This window comes from Callithrix jacchus, chromosome 14 (assembly GCF_049354715.1).
Source record: "Callithrix jacchus isolate 240 chromosome 14, calJac240_pri, whole genome shotgun sequence".
NCBI lineage: Eukaryota > Metazoa > Chordata > Mammalia > Primates > Cebidae > Callithrix > Callithrix jacchus.
The window spans coordinates 60,031,464-60,044,827 of NC_133515.1; the positions used below are offsets into that span (position 1 = coordinate 60,031,464).

Here is a 13,364-nt window from a genome sequence, read left to right on the forward strand (position 1 = left end):
CAGTTAAGTTATGCATCATTAGGATTTCACAGTTATCTTTTAAGAAATACTCAAAGTCAAAGGTTGGTCACAATTTCACATTCTTAAATTGACTTTTAATATTGTGATATTAATTCACTTGATGGTCTCCTCCTGTATCTTCTAAATCGATATTGTAATCTAAATTATCATCCCTTCCTTCATTTCTTCTGCAGCTTCTTCTATGATTATAACTTAGATTATTTTAATACCCTCTGTTTTTTCTGGTTCTTTATTGAACAGAATAACAATGTCTTCTTTCTTTCCACATTTTGTGCAAACTTCAAGTTCATAGGTGCATGGCCTACACAAGTGATAAGAATCCCTCACTGTCTTTTATAAACATTTAACACATTTATAAGGTTTTGATAATGATTTATATTTTTTGTATGTTAACACGCCACTCAAGAACTTCTTCATAGTGCTGACACACTCCATCAGGAAGTTTTGCATTAATTTTCTTGGTCTTAACACTCTTATTGAACTTGTCATTTTTGAAGCTAAATGTATTCTGGTGCCTGAGGCCTGGAATGAGCCACGTTGGCTTTCTGGGAGCTCATCGCAGAAACCACAACCACCCTGGGCCAGCACAATCACAAGGATGAAGGAAAAACCAAGGAACTACTCCCAGGAATTATAACACTTCTCAACTTGTCCTTTAAAATTCTTTTTTTTTTTTTTTGAGACGGAGTTTCGCTCTTGTTACCCAGGCTGGAGTGCAATGGCGCGATCTCGGCTCACCGCAACCTCCGCCTCCTGGGTTCAGGCAATTCTCCTGCCTCAGCCTCCTGAGTAGCTGGGATTACAAGCACGCGCCACCGTGCCCAGCTAATTTTTTGTATTTTTAGTAGAGACGGGATTTCACCATGTTGACCAGGATGGTCTCGATCTCTTGACCTCGTGATCCAACCACCTCAGCCTCCTAAAGTGCTAGGATTACAGGCTTGATCCAAAATTCTATCCTACAAAAGGCCTCAAACATCCATTAGCATAGAGAAACAGTGGCACCCTGAAGAGTTACCAGGATGGCTATTCCAGAAGACACTCATCATCAATGCTGGCTTTCCTATTACTCCTGTTAGCATTTCTTTTTAGTCTTTCCAGCTTCCCGTATTCCTGTTCTTAGGAGACGTTAACATTTCCTACCTAGCTCTCTGGGCTTGAGGAAAGATAATATAGAAAAATCAGGCAAAATACAAGTGTGAAACATAATTAAAAATAGCAGATGAGTATTAACAAAATGTCTCAAACTTACTGACAATGGGAAAGGAAGGAGAGCATGCCTCTTCTGGCAGTCAAAAGTGGGACAGAAGTGAATGAAAGAAAAATATACACAATTCTTAGGCATACAAAAGTCCTAGGAGGGTCCTGATCACTTATTCCTCAGAGAAAGGCAGTTAATACCATGCAGTTAGCACTTGCCAATACACGTATTTGGTTTGTTTTTTGTTTTTCAGATAGGGTCTCGCTCTGTCCCCAAGACTGGAGTGCAGTGGTGCAATCACAGCTCACTGCAACCTCTGTCCTGGGCTCAAGTAATCCTCCCACCTCAGTCTCCCAAGTTGCTGGGACCACAGGCATGGCACCACCATGCCCAGCTAATTTTTTATTTTTTGTAGAGATGGAGTTTCACCATGTTTCCCAGGCTCGTCTCGAACTCCTGGGCTCAGGTGATCTGACTGCCTCGACCTCCCAAAGTGCTGGGATTACAGGCATGAGCCACCATGCCCAGCCCCAATACAAATATTTGGATACAACCCCATCAAGAACACTAACCTGACCAGCGGAACAAAGCAAGAAGGGAATGAAGTCTGTTGCTGCACTCACACTTCACCCTGGATTTATACATAGCACACAATGACAAAACAGGAAAACTCTCTGAAATGACTCACAGACCCCGTGAAGCCACTGGGAGTCACACCCCTAAATCACCCAAGTGCCTTTGATTCTTGCATTCTCAGAGTTCTTCCTACACATTTCCCGTGCCCAGGAACACTTGGCATTTTCTTTACAGCAGGGCTCACGGAAAGCAACAGAAATCTGTTCCTGGGGAGGTGCTAATGTCCAGCAAAATGCAGGAGGCAGGAAGGCACAGCAAAGAGCCCGGATGGTACAGACTGACTGCTGGCCTCCAGACAGCCCCTCCATGTGAGGGTTTCTCATGCCTGCAGGAGGAAGAACCTCTAAAAAGGTCCTGCTGAGGGAAGCATGGTATAGAAAATCCACATTCTTTGTCATACTTCATCTTTCCTCTAACCCCTCACTCTTCTGTGATCCTATCCTGGGATCTTACGTGCTATGTCTGAACAAACATGGGACATAATTGATTCCATTCTCCACCCTTGGTGCCCAGCCCTCCAATAACATGGGGGCCCACAATGGGAGTTTATTTCATGGGAAATATGTACTAGCACTGTCCCTGTTTCCCACACACTAGAGATGAGCCAGGAGAGGCAAACTACTGAGGCTGGTCTTTCTCCAGCAGAAGAGATAAAATCTGCTCTCACCTAGTTTAACCCCAATACTCAGGCTTCAGTCCCTTGCTGGGCATTCCTCGGCTCTGAAAGAATAAAGCTGCATTCTCTCTTCGCTAGCGTGGCCTCTTCGGGGTCACATTTGCCTGCCCCCCAGTCCTCACCACAGCCCTTGAGGCCAGCCGGCTTTAAACAGGGCCTTTCTGTAAGATGTGACACATAATCCATTGCACCAACTGCCGTGGGGCTCTGGGTGCCAAAAAACCATTGAGAAAAAGGCTGCTTAAAAAAGCATGGAGTAACTCAGCACGGCCAAGTCCTGTGGGATTAGCTCTATTCCAAGCCTGCCCTTCCAGTGTCAGGCTTCTCAAATGTTCATGTTCCTCCCATGTTTTGTTGACGTCCTAGATCTAGGTTGCCCAATGCAACTGTCTGCTGTGATGGAAATGTTCTATATCTGTACTATCCGATATGGTAGTCATGAGCCATCGGTGGCTGCTGAGCATTCAAAATGTGGCTAGTGTGACTGAGGAAATGAAGTTTTGGTTGACTTCATTTTAATTCTTGTAAACATAAGCAACCTCCTTGTGCTCATGGCTTCCTACTGGACAGAGCAGGCTAGAGACATCCTTCTAAGGGCAGGCCAGAGGATAACATGCATACTTGGCTTATGTTAGAATCATCTGAGGACCTCCTGCAAGACCTGGGGCACATTTCATACCCCAGACAATTAAATCAGATACTCTGGAAGTGGGACCCAGATATCTGCATTTTTTTCTAATTTTTTCTTTTTCTTCTGTGCCGATGAGCTCTATATTGCCCAGGCTGGTCTTGAACTTCTGGGCTCAAGCAATCCTCCTTCCTCAGCCTCCCAAAGCACTGGGATTTCAGGCATGAGCCACCATGCCCAGCTGACACTTGCATTTTTTTAAGCCTCCTCAGGGGATGCCAATGTGCTATCAAGATTGAGGATCAATGTTCCAAAGTGTGAAATGTCTACCATTAATAGTCAATCCCTATCCAACCAGACATTTCAAATACTAAGCCATGTAAATAATGAGGCCAAATATTCCACCCACCATGCCATCTTGTGACACTGTGAAACCTCAGGCTCATCAAGAGCAAAACCATGTTCAAAAAATGGGCCACTAAAGGAAGCCATGAGGAGGAAATGAGACAGATCAGAAAAGAAGGTAAAAGGAGGAAGCCAAGAGGTTTTACAAATAACTGTCAGTATACAAAGCCTGGCTAGCATCAATCTTTATATACAAATAATTATTTTCTGGAAAGTCGCCAGTTAACAACAAAATATACCTCCAAATCTAGTACTCTGAAGAAACAGCTTTAATTGGATTCCTCCCCTTGGCTACCCCAACCAAACACTATCTGTGCCTAATAGTAAGCTCTTACCACTATGTATTTTTCTTCAAAAGATTATCTGAAACCTGTGCTTTATTATTGGAGACATTAAACTCTTTAAATAGCAGCAATTAAAAAGCCAGTATTGGTCCAAAATCCATTTGCTTTGGCTCACTCTTTTCCAGCAGGCACAATCTGAACCTTTACTTGATGTTACTAATTCCACCAAGTACATCATTAACCTGGTGAAGCTTTTCCTCAGGGACCTGGTTTAACAGAGGCATCATACCCAGAGTTCAAACACACACACACACACACACACACACGAATAGTCACTCAGGTTTCTGCAGCCTCTAATCTTACAATCAGCATTTCCCAAAGGCATGCCATGCCCTTCAGGCTGACTGCTGATAGAGTTTCCAAAACTGGGGCAAAAAACTCACCAGCATTTTCTAGGCAGCACTGCTGAAAATCAAAAACAGCAAGAGAGATTCTAATGACAAGAGTATTTGAAGTTTACTTTTTTTTTTTCTTTTCCCAAACCTGTTATTCATTTCTGGGATTTGCTTATCATCATCATCATCATTATTATTATTTAGAGATGTGAGTTTTGCTTGTTGCCCAGGCTGGCCTCAAACTCCTGGGCTCAAGTAATCCTCCCACCTCAGCTTCCCAAGTAGTTAAGACTATACAGGTGTTCACCATGATGCCAAGCTGAATGTCACTTTTAATGACAATAAAAGTTGTTCCCTGTACATTGACAAATGATATATAAATGACCTCAATTTAATCCACTCCCCAAATTATTTAATATTACTAAAGTAATTCAATTACAAAACCGAGAACTCCTAGAGTTGGCCCGGGCTTCAATAAGTCACCTTAACTAATGGACTCCCCTCCAAGGAGAAAGAAATGGTTTCAGTTCATCCACACTCACAGCCAAGAAGTTCTCAAAGAGCAAATGTAATCCCTGCTGCTGTGGCAAACCAAACTCAACTCTTTTTCATCTTGGCCTTTGTAGGAACCAGCAGCAGCAACGCACTAACAACTTCTCAACCATCCATTCAATGCAGGGTAGACAATATGGACTTTTTAAAAAATAAACACGATACTTACAAAAGGATCTGGACTGCACATTTCATATATATCTGAATGTGGGTTACACTGAATAGAATAAAAATTCTTTCTAGATCACATAACTAGGATTGCCAGATAAACAGTGGACATCAAGTTAAAGCTGAATTTTTAGGGTAAGTAAGTCTCAAATACTGCATAATACATACTAAAAAATGATGTGCTATTTACCTGAAATTAAAGTTTAACCAGACATTCTGGCTTCTTTTTTTGTCTGATTTTGTTTTTCCTAAATCTGGCAACCCTGCATGCATATCACTACACTGGAAAAAATCCAACTTTTAAAAGCGACAAGAAGGTCTAGTTTCACCACTCCCCACTCACTCAACCTCTCAACCTCCCAACTATTCCTATATCTTGGCGCCAGCTGTTCAAAAGGAGCTCTCCAGTGTAGATGCTAATTAGACACAATCTGATAAATGAGTGCCCCAACACCCAGCTATCTCTGCGCCACAGGTGCTAATTATATAATTAAGTGCCAGATATACAGGTAGCTGAAAAAGTAAAAGTCAATTTTATTTTCTGAGCCTTTATCTGAGTAAAGGGCTCAGATAAAGCAAGCAAATGAGTTAGAGCAGGTGCCATAAATGGAAAAAGCCATTAGTAAACATTAACGTTATTAAAAGCAAAGTTTGCTCAGAAGGCTTAAGTAGGAAGATCACTTGAGCATAGGAGTTAGAGGCCTGGGCAACATAGTGAGACCTTGCCTCTTGGGGGAGGAAAAAAAAAAACAAAATTAGCTTGGGAGAAATAATGACAATAGAAAGCGAATCGAATACATAAGTGGTTATTTCACGAATTAAGTATTCTAAATAATTTTTTCAAATAGCTAAATTTGTTGAACAGTTGTGTGTCAAACAACATTCCAAAACTTCACACGTTTTATTGCATTTAATCTTAACACCCCAGGAAGTGAGTCATGTCCATTTCACAATGTGAAGAAACCAAGACACCAAGATTAGGTAACTTGCTTAACACCAGAGTGACCATGTCACCTGGTTTGCCTCAGACCATCCTAGTTTATGCCTGCTCTCCTGGTACAAGCATTACAAGTATCTCCTTTCGTTCTCATAAATTACATAGTTTGGATAATAAATTATGTCTTTACCTACCAAAGACCACAGTCAATAACTGGCAGAGGTAGGGTTCCAACCAGGCACTGTGGCTCCAAGAAACAGAACTCAACCACTGTAAAATACTCCCTCCCAAGTCCTACCTTCCACAGACTGAACAATAGGATTTATTTTTTCACCTTTACCAATCTTACCTTAGATTTCCTACATGGTTACAAACCAATTGAGCAGGTGGTGGTAAGGGTCATGTTTTTCTTAACTACACTTTATCCGCCTTCAAATCATTGGTATACACAGCAGAAGTCATCTGCAGGCAGAGAAGACTGCAGTCAGCCTCCACTGACATCCCTGGGCCTGAAAATGTTTAAACATTTCAACTTATCAAAGTATCTGGTCAAATATTTAACAAGATCTTTTCCTATTTTAAAATGACCTTCACCTTCCTTCAGCTGGCCAGGCAGACAGGATACTCAGTTGTTTATAATTTTTATTAAAACAAAGGTGGACATGCAGTAGGTTCTGGCTTTTGGTTCCATATACAATGGGCTTTCCTCCCTTTCCTACTAATAAAACATACACACACACACACACACACACACACACACATATACACACACACATACATACTCACATACATATCTTTTTTTTTTACCTTTGGTATTGTGTATTTTCAAAACACTTTCTATTTTCCGAGCATATGTTTAATCATTCACGCTATTACTAGTTTGACTATATGAAAACAGCAAACATGAGCATAAACTTGTAAGGCTTACTTCATTTACATAATTTAAAATGCATCCCAAGTGGTTGTAAGATGCCTTTCAAGGTTCAGCACATTGGAAATAGTTGCAAGGACGCCAAGTATTTTCACATGTCTGTTAACAGCAATAGTTTCAGCCCTTACTCCTGTGTGAAGCAGTGTGACTACATCTAGCCTCTCTGAGCTCCGGACTCTTCTCTGATACAATCATGTGGATGTACTAAGATCCACAGGGTTTGACCCAGCCCCAAACTCCCTAACATTTGAGTTGGTCCAGAGGGTGGCCCATGAGGGTACCCACTACAGGTCCCTGAAGGGTGAGGAAAAAAACAATCCTCTCTCAAAGGTAGACTTACTCCAAGGCTACCATCACTGGAACCTGATACAGGCATCTGAGGGCATCAAATATGAGCATTCTCATAAGAGAGTGAAATCTCTTCCCCCCAAGAAGACCTGCCATAGACAAGGGCCCTGGGACCAGGATCGGGCAGCTCTGTGGCGATCGGTGCAGGTTCCCATGTTTGTCATATCTCTGGATATATTAAGCCTGATTCCTGTCAGCCCCAGACCATGTGAAAAATGTTTTACTACTGTTTGTTTTTGTGATGGGTCATGAATGCTTTTTCCACGACGATACTAAAATCAACAAAAAGAAGACTGGGAAGTATGGCTCTGAACAAAGTTATTCCTGCCTCGAATTCTCCCAAGTCGCATTCAAAAAGCAAGTCTTTTTTTTTTTTTTTTTTTTTTTTTGAGATGGAGTCTTGTTCTGTCACCCAGGCTGAAGTGCAATGGCATGATCTCCGCTCACTGCAACCTCCATCTCCCGGGTTCAAGCAATTCTCTTGCCTCAGGCTTACAAGTAGCTGGGATTATAGGCGTGTGCTACCACACCTGGCTAATTTTTGTATTTTTAGTAGAGATGTGGTTCTACCATATTGGCCAGGCTGGTCTGGAACTCCTGACCTCTGTCTGTCTACCTCGGACCCCCAAAGTGCTGGGATTACAGATGTGAGCCACCACGCCCCGCCTCCCAATCAGTCTTAATAGTACTGACGGTGGCAAAAGGGTAGAATGGGGCTGTGAGGTAACGGACAGCCCCATTACCCATTACAGGAAAAGTGTGTTTCCTGTTAAGAAAAAGCAATTGTCCTTCACACTTGTTTACTCACAAAGGAAAAAAGAAAACAAAACAGAAAGTGAAAAAAGAATTCTTGGCCTGGATTTCACGTGATTTTTAATAGAAAGTGAATCTGTCATTTAAAAGAAAGCTAATGCCAAATATCTGAAAATCTGGGGAGTTAGAGTTTAGTCTTTATAAGGTTTTACCCGTGTGCTGTTATAAAACAGGGGTGGGGAGTCCTTCTTACCTATAGTTTATTACAGGAAGTTTACAGCCACAGTTAAGTGAAAACTTCCATACTGAGATTTGTTACATATGCAGGCATAAAATCCCTGGAAACGAATGTTGTGTTTAAATTCAGTCTTCTGGTAGAGAAATACTTAATATCTCTTGACAACAGTTATCTCTCTGTTTCTTATCAGAGCCCTCATTTCAGTAGTGTCTCATTTCAAAACTTCTAGAAAACTTGCTATAGAAAGTCAAAGAGAACTAAGAAAAACACTGAAGTCAATAAAAAACCCTCTGTTTGGGCCATCTGTCCAAACCAATTTAATTGTTTTATAACCACTAAGATATGTGATCAAGGTTTATTTACCTTTCTCTTTTCAATGATAAGGTTAGAACACAAATGCAACAAAATAAAGAAAAAGGCCGGTGGATTCAACATGGGCATGTAACCAGTAATAACATATTTTCAAAAACACCGCCTGCAATTTGATTCATAATAGTAGAAGTCTCTCTCTTTAAATAGTCAACTATTCTAACAAACAATAAAAACAAAGCTTCTTCCCAAGGCAAGTATTACTTAAAATGCAATTCCAAATATTTGCTTTGCATGAGAACAAATTAGACAACTTAGGGTACCCTAAAGCATATTCTATGAAATCCTGCATCCAAGAAAGGCTATGAAAAGAAATAAATGAATTTAAAAGTCAGTAAGTTTGGGAAACATCGTATGTTACTCTCCACTTCTAGAATGCCTGTTAGGACATAACAACTCTGAGACGTCTTTCACTAAAGAACCCTAGTACACGATACTAAGCCCAGCATTTTCCAGATTTACTTGACCAGGAAATGCCCTTTATAAATAGCACATGTTTATATACTGCAAAACTGGTGCTTTAAACAAGCTGATGGGAAATGCTGGATTAGACGATATTATCTACACTGTTATCTATGTTTAGTTTGAAACTTTTAATGATCGATCACACATATCCAGTCTCTTCTCTTTGTGGTCACATGGGAGGATTACTCTTGCCTGTTCCCCTAGCATGTGGGTGGGGCATTTGACTATTATGATCAATGGCCTGTGTCCAGCCCATAAGCCCACAGTCCTTGAGTGAGGATGGCGAGCCCCCTACCACCATATGACGGAGAAGTAAAATGAGTGGAAAATACACATCTGTGAGTTTGAGCCACTGAGATTTTGGAAATCTTTGTTACTGCAGCACCAGCCTAACCTGCCTGATACACTATAGAAGGGAATTTTTCTTAAATAAATCTATATATAGTGACCAAAAGTGACAAAATAAATAGAGAAATGTGGAATAAGCATACAATAAAAATGAATCTTCAAGAAGGCCATTTTGGTCTAAAGAATCTCAATTCAAGCACTAAAGAGCAGTGAAATAAAACTAAACACCTTGTATGGATTAATTTAAAGTCATCAGGTTTTGTTTGTTTGGAGTTTGTGGAGGTTAGGCCTTTGACACAAGAAAACTAAAACTCTATTACATAGTGTGTCTAAATTCATACTGTTAATAAACAACAGTCATGTGATTTACCGATGGCTGTATTCTTTACACTACACAGTCTGAATTAGTGGAAAAACCTAAACGATGAATTTTAAAAATAGTTTTGAGGGTCATTACTCCGAGGCACGCTGTCAGAATGCCTTTCTGTGGCTCAAACTCACAGAAGCATGTTTCCCACTCATGTTACACGTCTGTCACATGGTAGCAGGGGGGGTCTGTCATTCTCACTCAAGGACTCTGGTGATAGGCTGGACATAGGCCATTCGCCAGAACTAGTCAAAGGCGCCACTGAAAAGCTAGGGCAGCAGGCAGGAGTAATCCTCCCATGTGACCACAAAGAGAAGAGACTGCCTATCTGTGATCATTACAAGTTTCTGAACACAGATAACAGTGTAGATAATGTGGTCTAATCCAGCATTTCCCACCAGCTTCTGTAAGAATGCGAAAGTACTGTAGAATCAAAAGGAGACAAACAGTTGTCAAATGGAAGACTCGGAGCTGTTAAAGAATAAGCTGATCTTATAATTGACAAACTAACTGTTTGCAAGGGATACATTCACTTTTTTTTTGTTGTTGTTGATATGGAGTTACACTTTTGTCACCCAGGTTGGAGTACAGTGGCACAATCTGAGCTCACTGCAACCTCTGCCTCCCAGGTTCAAGCAATTCTCCTGCCTCACCCTCCCAAGTAGCTGGGCTAACAGTTGTGTGCCACCACACCCGGCTAATTTTTTGTATTTTTAGTAGAGACGAGGTTTCACCATGTTGGCAAGGCTGGTCTCAAACTCCTGATGTTAAGGTAATCCACCCACCTGGGCCTCCCAAAGTACTGGAATTACAGGCATGAGCCGCTGAGCCCGGCCTACATTCACTTTTCAAAACAAAGTTTATTTTTTCAAATATAAAAATAACATATGTTTACTGCAGAACAACAGAAAATACAAAACAGCTCTGAGACAAAAGCAAAAATCACAAGTAATCTCATCCATTCTCCCCTCCCCCAAAACCTTAATATTTGTATTTTTGTGTATTTTTCTACATATTTGCCATAGCTCCATTTATACAATCTTGCGTTCTGCTTTTTCCCCTTATGTTAAAAACCTTCCCATGTTATTAGAAGATTTTCCATAATAATAATGTTTTTATTAATATAGTAAACAACTAATACTTATGTATTTTCCAGGCACTAGGCTAACTGCTTTACTTATAACTTATTTAATCCAACAAATCCTATGTGGTCTTACTATGATCATCCTGATCTTACTGATGAGGAAACTGAGACAGAGAACGCGGTTAATGACTTGCTCAGGGTCACAAAGTGGGCCCATGGTGAAATCAGGATTTAGACCCAGGCAGCAAAACTCCATGGTCGGCACTTTTAACTATACACTGTATTGCCTCCAGAATACATATTCACCCTCTAACTTTCCAATGATGGACATTTAGGTTATCACCACTTAAAAAAAATCATAATAATGTTACAACAGACATCTTTACAGGCATGTGAAGCCCTATTTTATCTAAGCCTATTCAGACAGTAAAACTTCTACCATTCCAACAAGTTCAATTTATTTTCAGCTAGCCAACAACAGCTGTAGAAACATCTAAAATGGCTAGCATTTCATAAACCAACTCATTACTCCCCCTATCAGTGGCACAAACTTGCATGTGCGCCTCACCTGTCCACCCCACTGCCATCTGCAGCAGACTTTGGTAACATTTCCATCTGCCTTTGCACTGCAGAAGGAACCAATTAAAACCCTGGGTCTGTCTGACTGTGCATCCCCCAGCAGATTCCATGGATTTTTATGTCTGGAATATTTTAAATGCTAAGCTTATTTGTTCCTAGTCCTATAAACTTGTGCCAGTACAAGGCATACAGACAAGGAGAGATAACATCCCATATGCATGTGTAAAATTTAAGATGAATATTTTTCTAATTCAGATAATAATCCAGAAAAGGGGCATTTGAGTATTTAACTTTTTGCCTGCTTATCGTATAGTGAATAAGTGAATTCTCTTGAAAGGTTAAAGGAATGCATACTCTAAGTCAATGGACGGTCTGAGGTGAAAACTATTCAAAATGTATTTTCACATGAGAAGATCAGAACATGGTATCTAAGCAAAAGGGAAATGGTGGCATGTAGTTCACCTCTCCTCAATTCAGTTTACCAGTTCAGTTATCCAAGGGTGTGTGTGTGTGTGTGTGTGTGTGTGTGTGTGTTAAAAAAAAACTGGACATGTACAAAAAAAGGAAAAAGCAAAAAACAGAATTTTGACACTTTAAAAGTCATAGGCTCAATAAAGAAATTTTCCAGCATGGCAGCAATGCCACATGGAATTCATCTGCCATCTAAAAGTGAAAGGATCAATACATTTAAAGAAGCTGCCCACACATGCATTTTCCACAAAATATTTTTCTATGTTATAAAAACACAAAACATGGTTCTTACATATTCTAAAAACATACCCCAAATAACCTCAATTCTACTGACCAAAAGGTATAGTAATTACAAATTATAAATCTCTATATAAGGCACTTACATATAACCAGAAATAATGTTTCTATACAAGAAGAGGACCCGCCATCCAGCTATACCCAACCCAACCTTGATCACATCACCATTAGGCTCAAGCCTGTACAGACCCATTCCAAAGACTATTCCCTACCCCCTTTGTTTTTACCACTCTGTCTTAAAAAACAAGCCTTTCTTTTGAAAACAATTGAGAAACTATAGTTAGAAAGTAATTTAATTGCAAACAAGAACCAAGTACTACAAACTATCAATGAACTTACTAAGAAGTCTAAAAGTGAATCAGCTAAGACAAGATTCCACAGGAAAGTAAACGATGCCTCTGACGCTGCCTCCACAATGTATTAGTTCAAACATCAGTAATTACTTTCCAAATGCCTATCAAACATACAAAATATAGGACTTTTAAAAAAATCTTCAGGGCCCCAGTTTTTATTCGAACTACAAAGACTATATATTCTGCAGGGAGTCGGGTGAGCAGGGCAGAGTTACAAGTGAAGTTTGGGATAATGTGCTACTAATTAGTACAGTAAAAATCATTCAAGATAAGATGATATAGAGAATTATCTTCTTCATATGCTCATAAGATGTAAACATCGATAAAAAAAAAGGAAAGCAATCATCTCTAACTCTTGGTAACACATTCAGAGGAGCAATTTTGCTCAAATGAAACGACAAGTTTCAAGATATTTGTTAACCTGCAGCTATTTTAAGGCAGGCCAAGGCTGCATTAGTATTTGTCACACAGCTTGCTCCCAACCTCTTGGCAGTTCTCCAACACATTCCAACATTTTATGAACACCCTTGCTGGAATCACGTCCCACTTATTTCTAAAGACAACCAAGTAAGATGTTGCCACATTACACAACCAACCTGCCGTGTATTCCCATCAGGTCACTTTGCACAATGCCTGACTGAAAAAATTAAATATCAGACCACCACCTGAGTGAATGCAGCTTAGTCCAAAAGATACAACTCACACTCACCAAAAAAAAAAAAGGATCAGAATTCCACTCAAACTGGGAGAAACGTCATGCCTTACTGCCCAAAGAAAGGTTAGGCACTCACCAACTAAGAACTGACACCAAGGGAAATGAGAAAGATGAAGGGACACCTTAACTACAGATGCTAAAGC

The 13,364-nt window shown here is 40.3% G+C and overlaps 1 protein-coding gene and 1 pseudogene across 19 annotated transcripts in view; both read right to left on the minus strand.

Moving 5' to 3' along the window:
• Positions 1-13,364, minus strand: part of SPTBN1 (spectrin beta, non-erythrocytic 1) — a 216,361-nt gene that overhangs the window by 187,419 nt on the left and 15,578 nt on the right. For 6 of the 19 annotated variants that reach the window (XM_035272584.3, XM_078349347.1, XM_035272580.3 and 3 more), the window contains exon 2: positions 6,253-6,365. The exons of the other annotated variants lie outside the window; for them this stretch is intronic. The gene's annotated coding sequence lies outside the window, so the exon portion shown is untranslated. The remainder of the gene's footprint in view (positions 1-6,252; positions 6,366-13,364) is intronic. 19 annotated transcript variants of the gene reach the window in all.
• On the minus strand, positions 205-659 carry LOC144579302 (uncharacterized protein C9orf85 pseudogene; annotated as a pseudogene).